The sequence below is a fragment of the Lithobates pipiens genome, unplaced genomic scaffold, assembly GCF_037356315.1.
Source record: "Lithobates pipiens isolate NorthernLeopardFrog02 unplaced genomic scaffold, aLitPip1_a1.2 Scaffold_16, whole genome shotgun sequence".
NCBI lineage: Eukaryota > Metazoa > Chordata > Amphibia > Anura > Ranidae > Lithobates > Lithobates pipiens.
The window spans coordinates 410,759,217-410,785,717 of NW_027507748.1; positions in this window are offsets into that span (position 1 = coordinate 410,759,217).

Here is a 26,501-nt window from a genome sequence, read left to right on the forward strand (position 1 = left end):
GTTTCCTCCCACGGCAGATGCGGGGGGTTGTAAAGGACTCTTCAAATTTAAACAGATATATATGATATGAGAGTTAAAGTGAGATGAGACATTAACCTATACACACCTAAAGAGCGATATATAGGTGAAAAGGGATGGGAAATAGACTGTGTATAGGGGCTGTAAAAAGAGCCTATAAAAAGGAAGTGCTTAATTGTGCATCCTAAGGTGTCCTACGCAAGCAAAAAGTTACCAAAGAAATGTGACCAAATTGGGAAGAAAAGGAAAAAGAAATGTGGAAAAGGGCAAACCACCACAAAAAATAGGGTAAAAAGGATATAAGTGAAACAAGTGTGAAAGTAAAAGCCAAACATACCGTTTGTGCTATATTATCCAGTGCACACCACCCATGTTCATAGAGGTAGATCGAACAGGGCAACACCATAGTAGCCAAGGAATACAAATGTATAGTGTGCAGGGCAGGTATCACCTACTATATATATAATACACTCCCCAAAGGGAGGAACTGGTAAGCATGTATGCACAGGTTGCTGTTGTAGATGGACACCACAGGTGTATTGCAAGTTAGCACACCAGGTAATCATGATAATTAATATGGTAATTCATTAGCCAGGAAACAAACATGAACCTGGGTATTGATCGCCATCTGTGGGGGTACACACAGAGCAATCACTTTAAGCACATATGAAAAAAGGCATAAAGTAAGATAAGACCAGGAGACCTAGGGTACTAGAGGTCCTAGTCATCGGGTACAAAAACAGCAATATTCTAACCTGTATAGACATGTCCAACAGCGCAACCCGGCATGCGGAGTCCTGAAAACTGCTTAACAGTGGTCTAACACAGACCACTATTTAAGCCCCCAACCCTTCCGGCATCAGCGTACGCCGCTAAACGGCGGCGTCTGATGTCGCGGGGGTCCGCCCACCCACACCGCGCACTCGCACGGCCACGCAACCATCGCGCACGCTGATGCGGACGCATTGTGCATGGATGTGCGCACAGCGCATGTGCGCGCCGGAGGGGCCCATGGACCAAAAGGTCCGGGCGCATCCAGCACAAGAAGGACCCAAAATAAGGGACCCACCAGGGCGAGCGCACATCTGCCAGACAGGAGAACACAACAAAGGATCCAAGAAAAGACCCAAGCTTCCCCCTGGGGGGAGCGGATCTCCTTTACAGCAACACTATTCACAAAATACAAAAATAATATATAAACAATAATATTACAAACATCGTATAATCAAGGTAATAATGTAATAAACAAAGCATGGGAACAACCATACTTCAGTGTCACCAACGGCATAAGGAATGACAATCCCACTAGCTATCGTGGTGAAAAAATAGAGTAAAGTAATGTATATCTAGATACAAAAAATAGAGGCACTCAAAAGAGACACCCACCACTGTTGCTGTTCAGAGGTTGGTGCCTCTAAAAAACGGGTGTGTTATCCACCCTGGGTGTATTATCCACCCCATGAATATAGCCATAGACTGAGTATAGCCTCGAATACAAAATATACGTAATACATATAACAGTACCATCATCCCAATTGATAATTGTCAAGAATTGGGAATTCTAAGGATATTGGGGCAGTTGCTGAGGCTGCTCCCTTGATATCCACACCCAAAAATGTTTGTTGAGGGGACTATTGCGGTACTAAATAAATCATAAAAGACTTTGTTATAAAGAAAATTACAAGTAATTTAATAAGAACAAAAAAATGAAATCCATCAAAACTTTCATATTGCTAAAATCATATACACCACAATTTAATAAACTACCGACGGGTAAGCCCGTAAGGTTTCTATTGAAGAGGGGTACAGAAACGTTTCCTCTACCGGTTTCGCGGCGAACCGCTTCTTCAGGAGGATAGTCTACAGAGTAAATAAAAATATTTGCAAATAATCAAATAGCAGCGAATCATATAATGACATAACAGAAGAGTTACAGTAATTTAAATAGCGAGGGGATCAGCTCACCCACAAAAGGAGGAAGCAGTAGATCACAGGACCCATCGGTTTCCTCCCACGGCAGATGCGGGGGGTTGTAAAGGACTCTTCAAATTTAAACAGATATATATGATATGAGAGTTAAAGTGAGATGAGACATTAACCTATACACACCTAAAGAGCGATATATAGGTGAAAAGGGATGGGAAATAGACTGTGTATAGGGGCTGTAAAAAGAGCCTATAAAAAGGAAGTGCTTAATTGTGCATCCTAAGGTGTCCTACGCAAGCAAAAAGTTACCAAAGAAATGTGACCAAATTGGGAAGAAAAGGAAAAAGAAATGTGGAAAAGGGCAAACCACCACAAAAAATAGGGTAAAAAGGATATAAGTGAAACAAGTGTGAAAGTAAAAGCCAAACATACCGTTTGTGCTATATTATCCAGTGCACACCACCCATGTTCATAGAGGTAGATCGAACAGGGCAACACCATAGTAGCCAAGGAATATTTATTTATTTTGGGTCCTTCTTGTGCTGGATGCGCCCGGACCTTTTGGTCCATGGGCCCCTCCGGCGCGCACATGCGCTGTGCGCACATCCATGCACAATGCGTCCGCATCAGCGTGCGCGATGGTTGCGTGGCCGTGCGAGTGCGCGGTGTGGGTGGGCGGACCCCCGCGACATCAGACGCCGCCGTTTAGCGGCGTACGCTGATGCCGGAAGGGTTGGGGGCTTAAATAGTGGTCTGTGTTAGACCACTGTTAAGCAGTTTTCAGGACTCCGCATGCCGGGTTGCGCTGTTGGACATGTCTATACAGGTTAGAATATTGCTGTTTTTGTACCCGATGACTAGGACCTCTAGTACCCTAGGTCTCCTGGTCTTATCTTACTTTATGCCTTTTTTCATATGTGCTTAAAGTGATTGCTCTGTGTGTACCCCCACAGATGGCGATCAATACCCAGGTTCATGTTTGTTTCCTGGCTAATGAATTACCATATTAATTATCATGATTACCTGGTGTGCTAACTTGCAATACACCTGTGGTGTCCATCTACAACAGCAACCTGTGCATACATGCTTACCAGTTCCTCCCTTTGGGGAGTGTATTATATATATAGTAGGTGATACCTGCCCTGCACACTATACATTTGTATTCCTTGGCTACTATGGTGTTGCCCTGTTCGATCTACCTCTATGAACATGGGTGGTGTGCACTGGATAATATAGCACAAACGGTATGTTTGGCTTTTACTTTCACACTTGTTTCACTTATATCCTTTTTACCCTATTTTTTGTGGTGGTTTGCCCTTTTCCACATTTCTTTTTCCTTTTCTTCCCAATTTGGTCACATTTCTTTGGTAACTTTTTGCTTGCGTAGGACACCTTAGGATGCACAATTAAGCACTTCCTTTTTATAGGCTCTTTTTACAGCCCCTATACACAGTCTATTTCCCATCCCTTTTCACCTATATATCGCTCTTTAGGTGTGTATAGGTTAATGTCTCATCTCACTTTAACTCTCATATCATATATATCTGTTTAAATTTGAAGAGTCCTTTACAACCCCCCGCATCTGCCGTGGGAGGAAACCGATGGGTCCTGTGATCTACTGCTTCCTCCTTTTGTGGGTGAGCTGATCCCCTCGCTATTTAAATTACTGTAACTCTTCTGTTATGTCATTATATGATTCGCTGCTATTTGATTATTTGCAAATATTTTTATTTACTCTGTAGACTATCCTCCTGAAGAAGCGGTTCGCCGCGAAACCGGTAGAGGAAACGTTTCTGTACCCCTCTTCAATAGAAACCTTACGGGCTTACCCGTCGGTAGTTTATTAAATTGTGGTGTATATGATTTTAGCAATATGAAAGTTTTGATGGATTTCATTTTTTTGTTCTTATTAAATTACTTGTAATTTTCTTTATAACAAAGTCTTTTATGATTTATTTAGTACCGCAATAGTCCCCTCAACAAACATTTTTGGGTGTGGATATCAAGGGAGCAGCCTCAGCAACTGCCCCAATATCCTTAGAATTCCCAATTCTTGACAATTATCAATTGGGATGATGGTACTGTTATATGTATTACGTATATTTTGTATTCGAGGCTATACTCAGTCTATGGCTTTCACTTCACAGTTATGTGCCACTTTGTGTTGGTCGATCACATAAAATCCCAATAAAATACATTTTTGTTTTTGGTTGTACATCCAAATTACAAACAGTTAAGAGTCCTGGTGGAATTGTGCACATATACTCAGCTGTACGAGGTGGTATCAAAAAGTTCTGAGACTAACTCTGTTTACAAGAAAGTGCCTTATTTATGTACAGTACGTTTACACACTATCACCTTCAAAAAAGCCCCTTTGCATAGCTATACAGTGCGCCCAGCATTCCTGCCACTTCTGGAATGTGTCCTGGAAGTCTTCTTTTCAAAGAGCGTCAAGCACCTTCTGCTTTTCGCGCTGGATCTCTGCAATGGTGTCAAAACGGCAACCTTTGAGCTTGATCTTCAACTCATTGCAGCATCATCAACAACTTGCCGAATCATGCCAAGCATCTCTGTGACAGATTTGCCCAGTTTAACGCAGAGTTTCACATTTGCTCTTTGTTCTAACTTGCTGTCCATGGTGAAATAGTAGAAGTAGTAACACACATTTTTAGAATAGCACCAATTACACAGCTCCTGATGTACACAGGACAAAGTCTTTTGGCACACTGAATTATGAAGGTTGGTGCTCCCTGTGACTGTGCATGGAGCCTTGTGCTGCCATCTGTTGGTATGTTACAAAACTAGTCTCGAAACCTTTTGATACCACCTCCGGGGCCGCCATCATGGGGGGTACAGCCAGGGCTGGACTTACCATTGGGCTTGACTGGGCTCAAGCCCATGGGCCCTGCCCAATAGGGGGCCCTGCCGAGATACATAGCCGAGTGTACTCAGCTCCGCTCCGCTCACAGTCACGCCCAGTCCCACCCTATGATGGACATAACACAGGGACTGGACGTGACTGTGAGCCAAGCCAAGTACACTCGGCTACTCTTGGCTCCGCTCAGGACCCGAGAGCCGCTGAGAGGACCTGAGAGCCACAAGAGCTGCCAAGAGAGCCACAAGAGCTGCCAAGAGGACCTGAGAGCCGCCAAGAGGACCTGAGAGCCGCCGTGAGGACCCGAGAGCCGCCAAGAGCCGCCGAGAGGACGCGAGAGCCATTTTTAAACTTCAAGACTGCAATAACAAGGCGGCAAATGACACTGGGGCAAGGCTGCAAATGACAAGGCTACACTGACAAGGCTGCAAATGACACTGACAAGGCTGCAATGACACTAGACAAGGCTGCAGATGGATGGGCAAGGCTGCAGATGGACACTGATAAGGCTGCATTGATGGGCATTTAAATGTAAGTTTTATCCTTAAACTTCCCTCCTAAAAGTTTTTTTTCCTTAAAATTCCTTCCTAAATTTGGGGTACATATTATACGCCAGCGTTTGTTATATGCCAATAAATAGGGTAATGTATAGAAGGTAGGGCCTAAATGTGACTCAAGCCCAGGGGCCCCCACCACCCTAAGTCCTGTCCTGGGTACAGCCCACACACTTGTAAGGGGCCCCAGAGTCTAGAAGGGCCCGGCTGTCTGACGGGGATGAGAGAAGGCAGGGAGGGGTGCATGAAAGCTCCGTGGCTGCGCTGGCTTTCAGAATGTGTGCGAGTCAGCTCATGCTGCTGTATCACGGACATCGGGCTGTTTGCTGCCACCTCTGGTCAATTCCAGCATGTGCACTCCTTGTGTGTTTTGCAAAAGAGCTGGGACCAGGAACAGCACCTTCCAAGTAAGGACTAATGTACAACTGAAGAAGAACAGGGGTGGGGTGGTGTACATGTATGTGTCTGTGTACATATGTGTGTGTCTGTGTACATATATGTGTGTGCCTATCTGCACGTGTACATGTGTGTGCATGTGTACATGTGTGTGTCTGTGTACATATATGTGTGTGTGCCAGTACATGTGTACGTGTGTGCCTTTGTTCATGTGTATGTGTCTGTGTACATATGTGCGTGTGCCAGTGCATACATGTGTACGTGTGTGCCTGTGTTCATGTGTGTGTGTGTCTGTGTACATATGTGTGAACCTGTGTACTTGTGTGAAGGGGCTTAGAGCATACAGATGTGAGGGGGCTGAGAGGGTACAGATGTTAGGGGGGCTGCGAGCGTACAGCTGCTGGTTTGGGATGTCTCTTTTGGGCAAAATATAAATATGAAATCACGGGTGACTTATAATACACTGTTCATTTTCATATATGACGTTGTAAGTGTTAAAATAAAAGGTGTGTGCACGGAAGGACTTGATGGGATGGCTAGCAGGCGGATTTGGTGGGACGGCCAATGGGCCAGCCCTGAGGAATGTTGGCGGTTAGACCTGGTGTGGCCCATGCCTAAAGCTGTCTAAGGGGCCCCACAATTTCTGATGGCTGCCCTGACCACCTCGTATATATTGTTATTAATAGACAGTCCCAAGGGTAGTCATGGTACTCTATGGTTGAGGTAAATGCCCAGTTGCCCAACCACAGAGAAATCCATGCGAATCCAAAGCTAGCATAGAGGCACTCGCCAGCGTTAATTTTGTCAACTAAAATATTTTCATCATAGTTTTCCTCATCTGCAGGGTTCAGTGTCGAAAACTAAATGAAAAAAAAAAATTTGAATATAGTCAATTGATGAAAATTGTGATGAAAATCAATCCCAATTTTCATTTAGTTAAAGAGGGATTCCACCTACAAATTTTTTTTTAAAAGCCAGCAGCTATAAATACTACAGCTGCTGACTTTTAATAAATAGACACTCACCTGTCCCAGGGTCCAGCAATGCCGGCAGCCGAGACCGATCGATCGCTCGGGTCTCAGCTGCTGCTGCCGGCATTCTAGGTGAGGGAATCAGGAAGTGAAGTATTGCGGCTTCAGTTCCCGGTTCCCTACTGAGCATGCTCGAGTCGCGCAGCGCAATAGGAATGGTCCGCGCTGTCTCTGGAACTCGTGTGTGTCCCAGCAGACAGAGCGGTGGGACAGGAAACGGCATAGACTCCCGTGGGAGTCTATGCCTGGAAGTGGGTGCAAATACCTGTCTTAAACAGGTATCTGCACCCCCCTGAAAGGTGCCAAAGTGACACCGGAGGGTGGGGGAGGGTTCCGATGAGTGGAAATTCCACTTTAGGGTGGAACCCCGCTTTAACTAAAATCTCCAGTACATTTTAGTTCACTAAAATCGAATGGGTTTAGGTAAATTGTAATGCATTATTTAAGCATTTCTCTATAATTGTCAAACTCAATATATACTCCTGGAGTAAAAATGTAATAACCTTAATATTTATGGTATTAAGGTTTGAACATGCACAACAGACACAGATTTAGCCATCTTTAAAAATAAAATCAAGTACCATAAACAAACAAAAATATAGATTTTTTACAATTTTTTTTAAATATAAAAAAATAAAAACCTGTAAAATCTCTTGGTTGTAATGCCAGGCTGCAAGTGGGGATGGAGAAGTAAAGGAGAGTGAGGGAGTGTACAGGGCAGAGAACTGGACAGTCTTGGGAGGCTGTTATTTTACACGGTGCTAAGCACTGCTACTTTGCTGGGAGGAGAAACTCTCACCACATCACATCCAGACAGAGTTCCTCTTCTGTAGTTTGCAGGGCATTGCTCCAGAACTACCGCAGGCTTCATCTGTCCGTCTGCGTCTCTCAGCCAATACAGCTTGCCGATAGAGTCAGAGAGCTGGGGCTTTAACACAGGTGGAACTCCAGCAATAATGTACTGGAGATTTTAGTCAACTAGAATACAACTTAAACTAAAATGGCATTTTAGTCAAAAGACTATAACTAAAACTAAATAGAAAAATTTTACTTCAAAATTAACAGTGGCACTCATGGTCTTGCAGAGGAGGTAGATCCACACAGCAGCATTTTTTTTTCTGCAACATTTCAATGAAGCTCAGTCCATTAATTAGTTATTAATAGACATACCTCAAGATTAATGTTTCAGCAAGGTTCAGTTGCAGGAACCCCTGAAGATGATCATGATGTGGCATTAATCTTGGTGTTGGAGACCAGAAGGCAATGAGAAGACTATCCTGCCATATTACAGTCTGAAACTCAGCTTTTCACCAACAGGAACCATGGTGTGGCACAGGAACTCAGAGTAAGCTTATCTACTCTGCACTTAGTCTCTAGTAGAGTGTAACCTGTCATGCAGCATGACCTCTAACTACCAGAAGTAGTTAGAGGTCAGATGCCTAACCTGGATCTAGCCTACGCTAAGCCCTGAGCTAAAACAAGTTATAGCATCCCAGACCAGCACGGTTAACTAAATAACAGGAGCTGCATATAAACTCTAATGCAATAAAAAAGGTTCACCTAATAATATACTTGAAGGTAGGCAATATACACATACAGTAGTGCAGACCTAGCTATCTGGCACTTTGCATGTCAAATCATAACAATAGCATAGAGAAGAAGCTTTTACAAGGATTTCGATGCTCAAAAAGCTACAGGCTACTGCTGTTAAACTATAAACAGCGTTGTTTTCTCCCTATTGAGGAAAAACAATAAGTTAATAGCTATACATTCCAGGTGAAGCAAAAACAGTCAATATGTTAACAAAATTGGACACTGCCTTTACCCAAGTGTCATACAAGTGTGTCTGAGTGATAAACCTGGGATCCCCGAAATTATCATAGGCCAAAATGTATGGAGGATGGCTGACTCTCTGGCCTCTCCACACTTCCCTCTGAGGTAATCCTGTGTTTTTCAGGCACTGGAGTAGGACGAGTCATGGGAAAGGATGGCACGGGCTGTGTAGAAGGACTGGGTCCCTGATTGAACTCGCTCACTAATTAAGGTACAAACTGGAGATTCAGGGTTCAGTAGCTCTCTTGAAGGATAGAGTACTGTTAATCCTAGAGACCTCAGGAACTACAGTCCAATCACTCTCATGGGTGTCAGCAAGATCAGATAAAAGGTCTGCCTGAAGCTGGGGTGAGTCACACTCTGAAGTGTCTTCTGAGTAATCTTCTTCACTGACTTGAGGAATAGGCAAATGATTTCTATGCTGGGCTTTATTATTGCTTCGGGTCTCTGTACCTTGTATACTGGGATCCCAGGAAATATGTTCACCAATATAAAAATCTTTTTCCACTATCTGGTGCCCACAGTATGCATGACGGCGCCGCGAGCGGAGCGGGGAGCGAGGGGGGGGGCTTCGTTCCCCCGCATCGCTGGACCCTGGGGCAGGTAAGTGTCCGATTATTAAAAGCCAGCAGTTGCAGTATTTGTAGCTGCTGACTTTTAATTTTTTTTTTTTAGGGGGTACCCCACTTTAAACTCAACGGATCCAAAACAGAACTCCTCTTCCTTTCACGCAAACCGAAACAAAAACCATGGCAGGATGTCCATACCACTCACCATCCTCGGGCAACCCATCACCCCTAGCACTAAAGCCAAAACCCAGACGGACACTGGCAGCAAAAGTGCCCTGAGGCAATTTACTTTGCATATGTAGCGCTATACAAGTTATTCATTCGTTCATTCATTCATTCATCTAAAGCACTCTTGTGACTGTAACTGTTCTTTTATCCTTAGTAGGAAAAGTTTGCGTGTATTGAGTAAAGTAGTCAATCGCTACCAGTATGTTTCCAATTCCTCTTGAATCATTTTAAATGGAGAGAAGATCGAGACCTACTAAGTCCATAGGACCCAAACTCTGTATGTTCCCCATTGGAGCAGCTCAAACTGACAAGCCTTTCCTCTGTAAACATCTGAGACAATGTCTACCTGTCTATGACTAGTCAGGGTATTCCTCATCTGGGTCCAATAGGAACAAACTTGAACTAGGCTGTACGTTTTCTCAGGTCTCAGGTGACCATGGTGATCACGCATACTTGTGAAAAACAGATACAATTTGTTGTCATCTCCCAGGGTGGTCATGATACAATACCACATGATAGAGCAGTCTATGGTCTAACTTAAACTTCTCCTAATCTGCTAGGAACTACACTCAGTAGGAAAAGCCTTCATTAACATTTCCTGGTCTTTGGCACTCTTTGGAGATATGGAACAGTATTCAAATGATGCCAATGCAGCAGGATAGGTGAACATCTCTGGCACAGTTTTTGGTCCACCTCCTATGAAATTTATAGGCCGCATCTCAGTCATCCCAGCTGCATAGTTGATTTTCAAAGCCCCAGGGCCGAGACTAGGAAGATATTTTATTTTGCTTTTGGATGATTAAACCCTAATGCAATAGCATGAGGACTTGCATATAAACAGGGCTTACAAAAACATCATGCCAGAATCTCTTCAGTTACTCATGGACACAACAATCTATATTAATGCAATGGGTCATTGGTTAGCTGAAAAATCTAATCTAATTCTTCATGGAAAAAAAAGAGGTGCTAATGAGGGGGTTTAAAAAAAGGGAAGAATGTTTTAATGTGAATGAATGTGGTGCGTGCAGCTGCCTAGGGTTATGACATTTAGGCATGGCAAGATACCTGTTGGCCAGACGCTAGACCTTCAGATGACACATCAATGGGGAGACAATTTCTTGGTCGGGCAGTATCTCAAATTTATCAGTCATGCAGAAAGGCTATAGGTAACTGGAAAGGTAACTGGTAACTGGAAAGGTGGAATGTCAGGCATACACCTAGGGGACATACACCTCCTTGATGTCTAACTTGAGCAGGTAGAACCCTACATGAGTAGTGCCACTGACTCACAAAACATCCTTTGTTAGATAAAGGACAGCTGCTCCAAATAAAACATTTTAGAGCATTTCTTGAACACTGTCTACCAATGTTCAATATGCCTTTACCATGTGGCACTTTAATATCACTCAATGGTTGATAAAGACCTATTACCCAGTATGGGCTGAATACCATGTACAGTCGTACCAAAATATTGTTTTCAGGAATGCACACAATCATATGGGTCTTAGCTTGGAACACTTATTTTTGATAAATAACTAATAGAAGAGAGATGTATTCAGCACTATATCTTGGAGAGCTAGGCACTGGGATGAATGTTATTAATGAGGTGAATCTCAATATTCTGAGGTGCCAAGTCTTTGCCATAGCATTGTACAGTAAACAGGGGTTTATTATGCAGGCAGAAATAGATGACATTATTAATAATATCCAGCAGAGGCAAATAAATAGTCAAGTCAAGGTGACTGGTATAGCACCCTCCTACATAGGTGCTAGGATGGTTAAAGTGTTTTTAAACCCAAATATGTAAAGCACATCCAGCCCCTCTATTATATTTAGGCATAGCACACTGTATAAGTCTTTTATAAAAGTGAGGCTTGTAAATACCAATTTAGAGCGATCTTTAGGCTGGTCACGTGACTTGTGGCTGCTGTATAGCTCCGATACATGGCTACTACAGGAGGGGCCAAGATCTCCCTCTGATGTCAGCCGGGGAGGTCCCATGGCTGCTCAGCCCCTCCTGCAGTAGTCCTGGAAACCGGCGAGAGTCACGTGACCGGCCTGAAGATCACACTAAATCGGTATTTACAAGCCTTGTTTTTATAAAAGACTTATACAGTGTGCTATAGACATGTGCAGAGTAAAATATTTCGTTTCGGAATTTCGTTTTCGTCCCAAAAATTAATTTATTTAGTTATTCCCGAAATTCATTTTTATTTATTTTGTTTTTCGTTCAAAAATTGCATTCGTCCGAAAATCTACATGAATTACGGTCGAATCTGTCTTTGAAGGCTTATGGTGTCTGTCGAATGTATAAAGAAGATTCGACAGAGCTAGTATATAGCATACTTCGTGTAAACTTTAGAACCCTATTAAAGTCTATGGGACTCCAACGCTCAAAATCTAAAGTGCAAATTTTAAAGGCTAATATGCAAGTTACTGTCCTAAAAAGTGTTTGGGGACCCGGGTCCTGCCCCAGGGGACATGTATCAATGCAAAAAAAGTTTTAAAAACGGCAGTTTTTTCGGGAGCAGTGATTTTAATAATGATTAAAGTGAAACAATAAAAGTGTAATATTCCTTTAAATTTCATACCTGGGGGGTGTCTATAGTATGCCTGTGAAGGGGCGCATGTTTCTGGTGCTTAGAACTGTCCCTGCACAAAGTGTAATTTATGCAGGAAAAAAAGTCCTTTAAAATCACTCGCAGCTATTATGAATTGTCGGCTCCGTAATACAGAGAACACTCATTGAAAGTCATTGATAAAAAAAAAAAAAATAAGCGTGAGGGTCCCCCAAATTGAATTACCAGGCCCTTCAGGTCTGGTATGGATATTAAGGGGAACCCTGCGTCAAATAAAAAAAAAAAAAATTACGTGGGGTTCCCCCTAAATATCCATACCAGACCCTTCAGGTCTGGTATGGATATTAAGGGGAACCCCACATCAAATTTAAAAAAAATTGACGTGGGGTCCCCCTAAAAATCCATACCAGACCCTTTATCCGAGCACGCAACCTGGCAGGCCACAGGAAAAGAGGGGGGACGAGAGAGCGCCCCCCCTCTTGAACCGTACCAGGCCACATGCCCTCAACATTGGGAGGATGCTTTGGGGTCTGTAACCCCTCTGTCTCCATGTTGATGGGGACAAGGGCCTCATCCCCACAACCCTGGCCGGTGGTTGTGGGGGTCTGCGGGTGGGGGGGTTATCAGAATCTGGAAGCCCCCTTTAACAAGGGGACCCCCAGATCCCAGCCCCCCCTGTTTGAAATGGTAAGGGGGTACAAAAGTACCCCTACCATTTCACAAAGAAAGTGTAAAAAATAGTTAAATAAGACAAACACACTTTTGAAAAATTCCTTTATTAAAAATAAAAAAAAATAAAAAAAAGATTCCAGCAGTGGTAATCCACTCTTGCTATCCAGCTATGGATGATCATCTCTCTGGGGTCCAGCGATGGCTGATCTGATCCAGCGCAGCGAATCCATCCATCTTCTGTCTCCACGGAGGAGACACTGCGGGGATCCTGGCAGCCTGACGTTTGTTATATGTGGAGGGTGGGGCCACCCATCACCTGACCCCGCCCCCCTCTGACGCAAGGGGAAACCTGGGCTTCCCCAGTGACGTATGAGTGATCCCGCCTCCCTCTGATGTAACACAGGCAGGTTTCCGTTACATCAGAGGGGGCGGGGTCACCCATACGTCAATGGGGAAGCCTGGGTTTCCCCTTGCATCAGAGGGGGGCGGGGTCAGGGGATGGGTGGCCCCGCCCTCCGCATATAACAAACGTCAGATTCTGATAAGCCCCCGCCCGCAGACCCCCACAACCACCGGCCAGGGTTGTGGGGATGAGGCCCTTGTCCCCATCAACATGGGGACATGGTGCTTTGAGGGGTCACAGACCCCAAAGCATCCTCCCAATGTTGAGGGCATGTGGCCTGGTATGGTTCAGGAGGGGGGCACTCTCTCGTCCCCCCCTCTTTTCCTGCGGCTTGCCAGGTTGCATGCTCAGATAAAGGGTCTGGTATGGATTTTTGGGGGGACCCCCCCGTCAATTTTTTTTTTTATTTGACATGGGGTTCCCCTTAATATCCATACCAGATCTGAAGGGTCTGGTATGGATATTTAGGGGGAACACCACGTCAATTTTTTTTTTTTATTTGATGCAGGGTTCCCCTTAATATCCATACCAGACCTGAATGGCCTGGTAATTGAATTTGGGGGACCCCCACGCTTTTTTATTTATTTATTTATTTTATCAATGACTTTCTATGAGTGTTCTCTGTATTACGAAGCCGACAATTCATCATAGCTGCGAGTGGTTTTAACTTTTTTTCCTGCATAAATGACACTTTGTGCAGGGACAGTTCTAAGCACCAGAAACATGCGCCCCTTCACAGGCATACTATAGACACCCCCCAGGTATGAAATTTAAAGGAATATTACACTTTTATTGTTTCACTTTAATCATTATTAAAATCACTGCTCCCTAAAAAACTGCAGTTTTTAAAACTTTTTTTGCATTGATACATGTCCCCTGGGGCAAGACCCGGGTCCCCAAACACTTTTTAGGACAGTAACTTGCATATTAGCCTTTAAAATTAGCACTTTAGAATCTTTTCTCTCTGTCAAATCTTTTCTCTCTGTCGAATATTTTCTCTATATAATCTTGGACTAATAGAGGTAAGGTTAGGCCCATTCGATCACAGGTTCTATAGACACAGATTGTTATTGTCAGAGTCACGTCGAATCTCCTATTCTATATCGAACTGTTGTAACAATGAAAATGAAAATAAAGCATTTATTTATGTCGGATCTTTCTTTTTCGGATTCTGTGCTTTCGTTATCGTTTGTCAAAACGAAAACGAAAATACCTGAAATTCAGATGAAAATGCATTCGGACAAAAAGGAATGCACATGTCTAGTGTGCTATGCCTAACTATAATAGAGTGACCATATATACAAATTTATTTGTACTAATAGCAGTGGGGATGGGAGATGGAGACAGAGACACAGAACACAGAGCTGACAGGCAGGGAGGAGGGGGTTAGGGGGAGAAAGGCGAGCAGAGAGCAGGGCTGCAGATGATAAAAGGACTGTCCGGGCTGGGCTCAGCCCTTCCTTCTCTGAGCTAGCTGCTCATCTGTCGGCTAATTGCCAGCTCCTATCTCTCCACAGTTACTCAGCTGTTGATGATATCCTGCTCACCAGTCCTGCCTACTTAAGCCGTCCAGTCCAGAGGATCTCTGCCTTCCCCTTGGTCAACATCACATAAACTATCTCCTGCGATCCTGTTCAAGACTTGCTTTGCTGACATCCCTTCTGGCTCCAGATCCTGCTTGCTCTTCCACTACATTGACCCCTGACTTGGCTTGGCTGACTATCAGTTCTGGTTACTGAACTTTGGCTATGTTTTGACTATGTTTGTTCTTTTTACTTTTATTATTAAACAAGTGTGATTTAACTGTACTTCTGTCTTGGCCTGATTTCATGGTTTCTGAATTTCTAAATTTACCTGCGCTGGCAGCTTACACAAAAACTTACACCTAACACCTATCTGCTTAAGGTAGAGGCTGCTACATGTTTTTTTATAGGCAATTTGGGTTAGACAAAAGCATAGTTTGGCTCACTGTACTCAGTGAGCTATGATTGTTTAGTTTGCTCTAATCTGTGTGGTCTGCTGCTGTCAGTCTGCTGGATAGCTCCCTCTGTATCCAGGTAACTTGAGAAGTTTCTGGATAGTAGGTGTGGAGCTATGCAGGTGGCAGCAAAAATATTGATACAGCCCTAGCCTATCCCAGAGAGGCAGGCTCTGAAGGCATGCAGGGAGACTGTATTTATTCTGGGAGTACACAGAGCTCTTGGTCTTGTCCAGGAGAGGAGGATTCCAGTCTGAGGGGGGCTCGCTGCCCTCTCAGACACAGACTGCAGTGAGAAGGCTTCAGGTTGGCAGCCTGAGGGTTGAATGCTGAGACCTAGGTGCTCGGAAGATGACTGAGGGGACTGCTTGCCATAGATCTGCCTGGTATCACTGGAGGGAATCGCTTGGAAGATTGGAAGGGGGCTCACCTGTCCTTGTGAGTACAGACATTGAAAAGATCTTGGGGACCTTATGCTTTGCTGCCTAGTAATAGTCAGCTGTGGGTATATTAATGCTGTCTTGTGTCCTGAAGAGCTCTGTTCAGACACTTACTACTTAAAGAGACTTTGCTCTAATGGCTCTACTACTACTTAATGTGATTGTAACAAACATGTTATACTACCTTCCTTTGTTCAGTTGGTTTTGCACAGAGCAGCCCGGATCCTCCTTTTCTCAGGTCCCTCTTTGCTGCTCCTGGCCCCTCCCTCCTATTTAGTGCCCGCCCAGGCAGCAGCTTCCTATGGGGGTACCTGAGCTGGGTCAGAGCTCTGTACATTCATTCAGACACCGAGCCCCCACCCGGCCCCACCCCATCTCTCCCCTGATTGGCTGACTGACTTTGATTGACAGCCGTGGGAGCCAATAGCACCACGGCTATGTCTCAGCCAATCAGGAGGAGAGTTCTGGAAGGCTTAGACTCTCGTGGACACCGCTGGAGAGAGATGGGGCTCAGTTAAGTTATTAGGAAGTGATGGGTCGGCTGCTATACACAGAGGGTTTTTTATCTTAATGCATAGAATCCATTAAGTTAAAAAACCTTCTGCCTTTACAACTCCTTTAAGCTGAAGTCTACTGTTTGTTTCAAGCCTAGACATCATCATAGCTTGACCTGAAAGGAAGACCAATTGATTGTTAAATCTCTATACGAGGGACGATGGCCTTATGAGTTAGCATCCCCACTCAGTAGAGGTTTGCTTAGACATGACATTTTTACAAATTCTGAATAGTGGGCAAATGCCTGAGAGGGCTGTATGATTTCTGATCATGAAAGTTGTTATGCCTCTTCCTTAATACCATATACATAGTGTCATATCCATTCCGTGTAGTTGGTGATGACAATTGGCTTACCTACTGGAGATCAGGGGCAGACTGACAACACTCAGGGCCCCTGGACCAAAAAAAGCAAGGGCCCCCTGTCAGGCCCCACCCATGACCCGTTCCTGGCCTCGCCCCCACATTTTGCACAAAGTACAACAGAGAGTCTGTTAGCCCTTGTACCCACGGTAGGATATTCCGATGGACAATGTCCGATAGGACCGTGTTGTCGGATAATCAGACCGTGTGTGGGCTCCATCGGACTGTTTTCGTCGGAATATCCGACGGACCAAGTTTTACAGCTTGGCTATAAAAATTTTCCGACAACATGATCCGATCGGACTTTGTCCGATCATGTGTAGCCTAGTCCGACGGACAAGGTGCCATGCATGCTCACCATAAAATTCGGAGAAGCGATCGGTCAGGTAAAACTACCGCTCGTAATCGATATAGCACATTCATCAAGCTGCAATGTTAAAAATTATTTAATGCAGCGCATTCTCTTTTTCTTTACAATGCTGCAAGAATGAAGTTGTTTTGATGCTCATATTCACACACACTTCTCCCAAACGTATTTCTTTATTCTTTTTACTCATTTCAGCAATACTATATTTTAATTCGTCACATCTACCCATTCATTTTTTATTTATTTTTTTATTTTGTGGTTGTTTTTTTTAATCAATCCTTTTTTGTCAGTTTGCTCATCTTTGCATCTTTTTTTGGTGTGTTTTGTGTGTCAACTTACCACAACACCATTATTATGTTTTTAATTTATTCTTTTCTTTTTTAATCTACAGGAGGTTGTTTGGTGTTGGTGCCCCTTGTTATTCATTTGACTTTGTATTTTTGAAATGTACCTGCCTATTCACAAATAAACTGTCCTTTTTGAAGTAAAACACATACACAAGTATTTCTTCAACCAAAAAAAAACTTTATTTAGATGTCAGTAACAGATAAAGAGGGAGGCAGCGCTGGAGAAACTGGGGAGATTAGGGAAGCCTTTGCCCCCCAGGTCCCACATCAACTATTTAAATGCAAAAATTGGTGGCCTGAGGAGTACATGTCTGAGGGAGAGTAGTTTGGTTCTGAAGTCCAAGAAACCCGGAACAGCAGCAGATGACATCTATGTTCCCAGGCTGTGGTCCTACAAGAGGCTGCATCTTCTGTCAGACCAGACTGAACCCAGGTTATCACACTCTGGTCTTCCTTCCATGCTTCCTTCCAGGCTGTGGCTGTGGTGCTGGGGGTGTGGTAGAAGGAGGAGGAGGAGGAGGGGCATGGGCCAAATCACACAAGTGTGTTGCTTGTGTGATTTGGCCCAACAGCCCCTTGTTGAGGGTGTGGATGATGAGCTCCTCACACAAGATCTGTTGCCCCTACTCCATTTGCTGGAGTTTGCAGGCAGCCAAGGCGGCAAAGGACTCTTGATAGGTGGGGTGGCTCTGAGGGCCGCTGAAGCCTCCCCGATCAGCTTCAAAGCCGACTCCTCCACATTCCCCCCCTTTCTGGCCCTTTTGCATGGAAGGCGGAGGGGAGGGACCTGGGATTCAGTCAGGCTCCTCCGCCCGCCCACCGCTTGGCTGCCACTTACCCCTGCCTCCTCCTGGCTGCCACTTTCCACAGCCACCTTCTGGCTGCTGCATTCCACACCCTCCTCCTGGCTGATGTCTTCCTGTGTATGAAAAAGGGACATAGTTTAAGTTTTTTAAGCACACACACAATTTTCAGCTCAAGACTGTTGCAAATTGTTAACAAATAGAAAAGACTATCATTCTGAGCCCAGAATTTTTCATTCTTGGCCCAAAGGTTTTGGCCACTACTGTCTATTGATATGTGAAACACTTTCTAAAATCAGCAATTAGAGAGCAAAAATCAAGTTAACATCATTCATTTTTACTCTCAAAATATGTAGAACAATACTATACCTGGCTCAAGCAGGGCTCCCCCAGTTCTTCCTGAGTGGAAGGCCCAGGTTGGGTGTCGGAAGACTCAGCAGGTGTGGAATGTAGCATAGAAGGACGCGTGGAAGGAAGGGTATAAAGGAATTCCCTGACATCAGCCCGGTCTGACAGAAACTGCATCCTCTCGTAGTACCACAGCCTGGGGACATATACGTCATCTGCTGCAGCTCCAGTTTGCATGGACTCCAGCACCTTTTTCCGCTCCCTCAGATATGTACTCCTGAGGCCACCAATTTTCACTTTTAAATAGTTGATGTCTGCCCTGGGGATCACCGGCTTCACAAACTCAACCAGTTTCTCCATCGCTGCCTGCCTCTTTAGTCTGTTACTGTAATGTGGATGCGTAGATTGCCACATGCAGGGCAGCTCCTTGTACTTATCGATGAACAGAGGGAGGAATTTGTGGTCATTAAACTCGTCCATAATCTCTGCAAGACACAACACAAGACAAACCCTAATGTCAGGCTAAACTCGACTAAATCTTGTCCCAATGCAGGCCTCAATCTAGAAGCAGTATAGGCTAGTGATGTACCAAGTTAAAAATTGTACCTTCGTTTGCACGATCGGCGCGTCAGCGTCTCCCTCTGTTCACAGATCGTACGTACGACAAACGCGTGTTTCGATTTATATACAGTGTGCATGCGTGAAACTCTGCCCGCCCCTGACGTTCTTTCTAGACTATTCCCTGCCCCTTCTCTTTCGGCGCAGTGGGGAGAGCACATGGCGGAGACAATGCAGGTGCGCAATCAGAGGTCCACTAACGAGGAGGGGGGCGAGGAAAGCCCGGAGCCTGAAACGTCCCGATCAGTTTCTCTCTTTTGGAGAGATGTTGGAGATGGTCGACATATTGAAGAGGAACGACTATGATGGGAAGTATGGACCTTACCCAAACCCAAATATCAGAAAGGCCAAGATCATGACTAAAGGTGAGAAGAGTCTTCAGAAGAATTTTGGGGTACGACGATCCAAGGATCAACTGAGAAAACACTGGTCAGACCTGAAACTGAGGGAGCACGATCAGTACAGAAGGATCAAGCGACTTCTTCAAAAAAGTAAGTAGTTGTCGTGTGTTCATATTATTATTGTTGCTTGCATACTGCTCCATGTGCTTTGATTTAATGTTGTACAGTTTAAAATGCCTATTTTCATGTTCATGGGTTTAATCATTCGTAATAAACATTTTTCGTTAGCCCACTCCCAAAATGATGTTTTCCCAAATGACACCTCACTACATTTGTTCACACTGCAGGTAAGTATTCCAGCTTTAGAAAGTGTCCAAAATAATGTTCTCACCTTTGAACTCGGCCAAAAAACACAATTGTACCACACTTCTAAGCAATGTTTCATATTCCTATTTCTGCCCTCTGTGTGCTAAGTATTCCTTTTTTACATTCTCATAGGGGAGAGAGAAGAGTCGGGACGTCTGAGGGCACCAGGGACCCCACACCTCCCAAAGAAAGCGAAATTCCAACACCAGAAGCAGAGGAGGAGGAGGAGGAAGGAGAGATTGTTGAAGTTGGACAAATTGTCACCACAACAGGTGAGTGTCGGAGACCACAGCTTCCGGTAAGCTAATCAATGTATGTCGGCATATTTATAATACATGGTGTGTTTTTTTGCTTTTTTTTAGGTGATGTGGAAGAAGAATCACATTTTACCAGTGAAAGTGCCCAGATCCTGATTGGGGAGATAATGGGGTGCAATCGCGATTTAGAAAATAGACAGAAAACCATCAATCATGTTCAACAGAAAATGAAGAACATCATTGATGTTTTGGGGAGAGTCTGAAACACCCCAAACTACCTAGCATAGTTTTTTATTTTAACCAAAAACTTTTGTATTTTAAAAAAGCCAAATTTGGCAGATGCACACAGTGTGTCAACATGTACTATCTCTCATCATGGGGGATCAATGTACGTGTTTTGTGGCAAGTGGCTGAGAGGAAGGGATTGCACCCCCAAAACATGTACCTTGATACCTCATGATGGGAGAAAGTACATGTTGACATTAGGAATGGGATCAGGAGGAAAATGGCCACTTTTGTTTTCTCAGTGTGTGCATCTTCCAAATTTGGCTTTTCCAGGGGTGACACCCCATCCGATGAAGGCAATATCAGCACAGTTTGTACACACTCATGTCTGATATTGTCTTCACTTTTCAAAGTTGAACTTTGTAAGTTCCTGTGTAATGTATGTTATGCTTTGATACATGCCTGTTTACACAAAAACGTAAAGTTATAAAAATGTTACCGAAAATAATGTTTTCTATACACCAAATATTTGGTTTGTTGTAAAACCCTTTTCTAAACGCACATGTGAATGTGCTTTGAGTAAAAAGTGAAATTATCAACAATGTGTGGCTTCCTTTTTCAATGCGCAAAAGCAGGATTTGGAGTAAAGTTGTTGGTTTCTGTGGCAATGGGTGTTATTTACTAAAGGCAAATCCACTTTGCACTCCAAGTGCAGTTTCAGGTGCACTTTTGCAGTGCACTTGTAGTGCCTAGTGGATGTGCCTTTAGTAAATAACACCCACAGTGATGTTTACATTTCCCCAATCACGCCATTTTCCTGACCCCACATATTTCTGTGCCGCCCACATATTGGGCGGCACAGTGGTGTAGTGGGTAGCACTTTCGCCTAGCAGTAAGAAGGGTTCAAATCCTAACCACGGCACTACCTGCCTGGAGTTTGCATGTTCTCCCTGTGCCTGCGTGGGTTTCCTCTGTGTACTCCGGTTTCCTCCAACACTCCAAAGACATGCTGGTAGGTTAATTGGATCCTGCCTAAATTTTCCCTAGTATGTATGAATGTGAGTTAGGGACCTTAGATTGTAAGCTCCTTGAGGGTAGGGACTGATGTGAATGTACAATGTATATGTAAAGCGCTGCATAAATTGATGGCGCTATATAAGTAACTGAAATAAATATTTCTGCCATGGTGCTGAAAATGAGCAATATTTTTGTCAGTAATGCACTACATACATTAGCAACAAAAACAAGGTGTGTGTGTGTAGCAGACCCACAACATAATAAGATTATCTGAAGAAGAGATTGTCACCTCATCTTGCTCAGAACATGGGTTTGCACTGTTGTAGGAAAAGGCCCCAAAAAAACAGCAAAAATACCTAGGAGACACCTAAAACACAGTCAAGCAGTAAATGAAAACAAAGATTATTGTAGTTTCAAAGAAAAATGTATTAAAAAAACGCCTCTCAGACATTGTCTGGCATATCAATGGCCCCCCTACCCACAAAGTAATCCATGTATTAGGTTCTGACCTCGTGGGCGCTTTGGGGGGGCAAGTCAGGACGAGCAGCTTCAAGGGACGTGAGATTGTCATTTTCAGGCAAGTCTGCATCTGGGCCAACTGAGACCACATAGTTAGCTGAATGTTTTTTCACAAAATTGTGCAGAACACAGCAGGCAAGCACTATATGATTTAGTTAATATTCCGCCATGTGGATTGGTGTCAAAAATAGGCGGAACCGGCTGGCCAGTATTCCAAAAGTGTTCTCCACTACTCTTCTGGCTCTGGCCAGCCGGAAATTAAAGATCCTCTGATCCGGGGTGAGGGTCCTCATCGGGAAAGGGCGCATCAGGTGGTTTGCCAGGGCAAACGCCTCATCCGCAACGAAAATGAATGGGTGTTCTTCTACATTCTCCTCTGGGGGTGGCAAGCCCAGACTGCCACCCTGGTGACGCCAGTATTCCGTCTGTGTGAACACTCCACCATCCGACATCCGGCCATTTTGCCCCACGTCCACATAAAGGAAGTCTTATGTCGCTGACACCACCGCCAACATCACGATACTATTTCCCATCAATTGCACCTCCACAATTGGGAAAGTCACAACGGCTGGCAAAGTGGGAAGCCACAGTCTGCCATTCCTGTGGTGTTGAAGGAAACTGTGGAGTGAAACAAGACAAAAAATTAGTAATTTTGCACATCAACATTGCAAGCCGACTTTTTTTCTACTATTTTCTACTATTTATACTTTTTAAAATATTCGTTTTTTAACCCTTTTTTAACATTGAAGTGAATGAGAGCATGGTTCAAATCCTTAAAATCTTCTTCCACTCCCAAAAGTTTCAGCTCCTTCATACTTTCACCTACAGATGCCAAACTTTAAAATGTTCACAAAATATTCAGCTATCTGGCTATATCTTTTCAGTTTGATATCTTTTACAGTTTTTGTGAAAAAGCTGTTTAAGTTTAGTGATCATTTCAGAAAATTTCATTAAATTTAGAGCATCCAGGTTTTTGTTGTCTGTTTTGTTTCCATGGTTACCAAAGCTTCTTATACACAGTGTTGGGCAGTGGGGGAGAGTACAGGCATATCCCACTTTTAAGTACACAATGGGGTTTATTTACTAAAGCTGGAAAAGTGCAAAATCAGGCTCACTCCTGTATAGAAACCAATGAGCTTCTAACGCCAGCTTGTTCAATTAAGCTTTGGTAATAAAACCTGAAGCTCATTGGTTTCTATGCAGAAGTGAGACTGCTTTTGCACTTTCCTGCTGTAGTAAATAAACCCCATTGTGAACTTAAAAGTGGGGTATGCCTGTACTGATTTATAATAGAGGAATATGATGGGCAGTTTTGATGGGGCAATATGATGGGGCAGTTTTGATGGGGACAATATGATGGGGCAATCTTGATGGAGCAGTTTTGATGCTATTCAGCATCCCCACGCATTTATTCCGGGAAAAGCATTTTCTAGTATACATTTAAAGGTTAAAGTGTAGGGGCACCCTAAAAATAAAAATAGCATTAATATTCTTTAAAAAATTAAAAAAATAAACATTTGAAAAAAAATCCCTGTTGCTAGGCAGTCTTCCTAATCTGCCTCTTCCTATTCTGCAGTGCTTCCTCCTCTTCAGCGAGCCTCTCTTCCTCTCGTTGCCTTCTGGGACATGTGTGTGTCCCAGAACACAACGGGGCCATTCACAAAGCATCATGCTACTCGGGCATGCGCAGTAGGAAACGGGCAGTGAAGCCGCAAGGCTCCACTGCCTGTTTCCCTTAGTGTGGATTAGTGAGGATGGCGGCGCCAGGACACGATACGAGGGACGTATCGGCCTCGGGGAGGGGAGTGGCATCATGGGCAGCCTGGACAGTGTTTTAGCTGCTGACTTTTTAAAAAAAAAATTAAGGCTGGAACACCCCTTTAATTCTAAGGTATTTCATTGCAACATGACATTGGTTATGGTTGAACTCGATGGACTTGTGTCTTTTTTCAACCTGACTAACTATGTAACTATGTAACTATGACTGTATGCCATTTTATTAGCAAAAACCTGTTGAACCTACTTTGGATCTACAATAAGTTAATAACAAGAGCTCCTCTGTGATTTAACCACTAAAGGACCAGAAGATTTCCCCCCTTAATGACCAGGCCATTTTTTATGATACAGCCCTGGATCACTTTAACTGACAATTGCGTGGTCGTGCAAAACTGTAACCAAACAAAATTTACATCCTTTTTTTCCCACAAATAGAGCTTTATTTTGGTGGTATTTGATCACCTCTGTGGTTTTTAGTTTTTGCGTTATAATCAAAAAAAGCAGACACTTTGAAAAAAATATATATTTTTAAATTTTTGCTATAATAAATATCCCCCCCAAAAAAAATCTTCGGCAGTTAAGGCCAATATTTATTCTTCTACATATTTTTGGTAAAAAAATGCAATAAGCATATATTGATTGGTTTGCGCAAAAGTTATAGCGTTATAAGTTTTTTTTTTTTTTTTTTTTTTTTACACAAAATAGAGGATAGATTTATGGCATTTTTTTTATACTAGTAATGGCAGTGATCAGTGAGGTCTGCGAGATTGAGGCGGACAGATTGGACACTTTTTTGGGACCACTGACATTTATACAGCGATCAGTGCTACAAAAATACATTGATTACTGTATAAATGACACTGGCAGGGAAGGAGTTAACACTAGTGGTGATCAAGGGGTTAAATGTGTTCCCTGGGAGGTGTTTTTAACTGTGGGGGGAGCGTACTGACTGGTGTACTGACTGGAGGAGGAGAAAAATCGCTGTTCCTGATCACTAGGAACAGACGATCACTCTCTACTCCCCTGTCAGAATGTTTGTTTACATTGACAGATCCCCATTCTGGCTCTCTGTGGAGCAATCGTGGGTGGCCAGCAGAGGTCATGACTGCTGTCCACGCGCATCGGTTCCCCGATTGTGCAGCGGGCATGCACGCTCACCTGCTATAGCTCTTTAAAGGGACTGCACCTAACCTCCTCCCTGACAAGGGAATTATATTTATAATGCCAGAAAGGCCTTGTTTTTACTTGGAACTCTACCTATTAAAGTAGCAGATTCAGGTTTTACAGGTTAAGCTATTTGTGTTGGATTGCATACAACATTATATTTTATCTGGACCTTTGGGTTGAGGTACAAAAGGGAGTGGTCTGACATAGATGAAGGTCATTCCTCTGCCTTCCTTCGGCTTGTTCTCATAGGTTCTTCTTGTCTAAACAGGATATATATATATATATATATATATATATATATATATATATATATATATATATATGTATATATATTCTGCCATCACTTATCATCTGCTGCTATTATTGTCTCTGTTATCAGCAGTACTTTTCAAGAGGTTCTGCTATAAGAAACAAACTTATGCAATTAAAATTTTATATCTTTATTACCTTAGTAAACAAAGTTCAACTGTTTTACCTGATTTGTGTGTGTGTTTCCAATTGTCTTGGTTACTGCTAAAAATGTCTGAACACATGGTAACAGAGTGTCAGGGCTGGGCCAGCCCTCCCTTCTCAGTGCTCAGCTGTCAGTTAATTGCCAGCACTCATCGTTCCACAGTGGCTCACCTGATGATCATTTCCTGCTCGTCAGCCAGCCCCTTCTGGCTATTTAAACTGCCTGGTTAATTTCTTCCATGCCTTCTGAAGATTCTCTGCTGTGTTCCTGTTAAAGACTTGCCTGGCTGACATCCCTTCTGGTTCCTGATCCTGTTTGCTGTCTCCAACTATGCTGATCTCTGGTTTCCTGATTTAATGGCTTGCACTGACTACCCACTTTGATTACCAAACCCTGGCTATGTTTTGACTACGTTTACCACTATGTTTGTACCATTTTTACCACTATATCAAAAGGTGTGATTTTTACTGCTTTTCCTGTCTGTCTGATTCACGGTTTCTGATAGTAGGCGAAGGCTATGAATTCAGAAGATGCAGGCAATCCATCTAGTGGTAATATTTTTTCCAAATTGAATGAGCAGGACCACCACATGGATCAGTTTGTCATAGCGTTACAGACACTCCTGATTTATACTGCTCACCTGGATCCTTCCACTGTGGCTGTTCCCGTACAACATGTGGGGCAGGCTGTCCCTGCTGCTGCTCCAGTGTCTGTGCTGAAACCTGCCTTGAATGTTACCTCTGTAAGAGGTATATCTGGTTCCACTCCACTTCCCCTGCGATTTGGGAGTGATCCAGTTCAATGCAAAGGGTTTCTCAACCAGGTTGGGATATACTTTGAGATGCTGCCCCAGGCTTTCCCCCATGGACAGAGGCAAAGTAGACTTAATTATTTTTCTGCCTTCTGATAGAGCCTTGGCCTAGGGAAACCCACTATGGGAGATGCAAAAACCCATCCTCCTGAGTTATCCCAAGTTTGTGGCTTCCTTTAAAAGGGTATTTGATGTTCCTGCACGCTCCACTTCTGCTGCCAAGAGCCTCATGTCCAAACAGAGTATTAGAATTGTTGAAGATTACACAATTGAGTTCCTTGGAACAATGAGGCCCTCAAGGCTGCTTTTTCTCATGGTCTCTCGGATAATATCAAAGATGAGATAGCAGCCTGAGACATACCTACAGATCTGGAGAAATGATTGTGTTTAAGGAGAACTTGTAGAAGCTTTCTGTACATATGGCTATGAACGTTGCAGTCCCACCCTTGCCTCCTTCACCTCCCATGCCTCCTGGTACCGAGTCTGCCAGTGAAGTAGAACCCATGCAGTTGGACTTCACATGTCTTCCTGTGGAGGAGAGGGCCTTTAGGAGGAGGGAGAGATTGTGGCCAGGCAGGTCACTTGCTGAAGTCCTGTCGTACTAGTCCAGAAAATACTTGCAGCTGAGGTCCTGTAGGAGACAGACCTTATGTGACGTTGTTACGTCC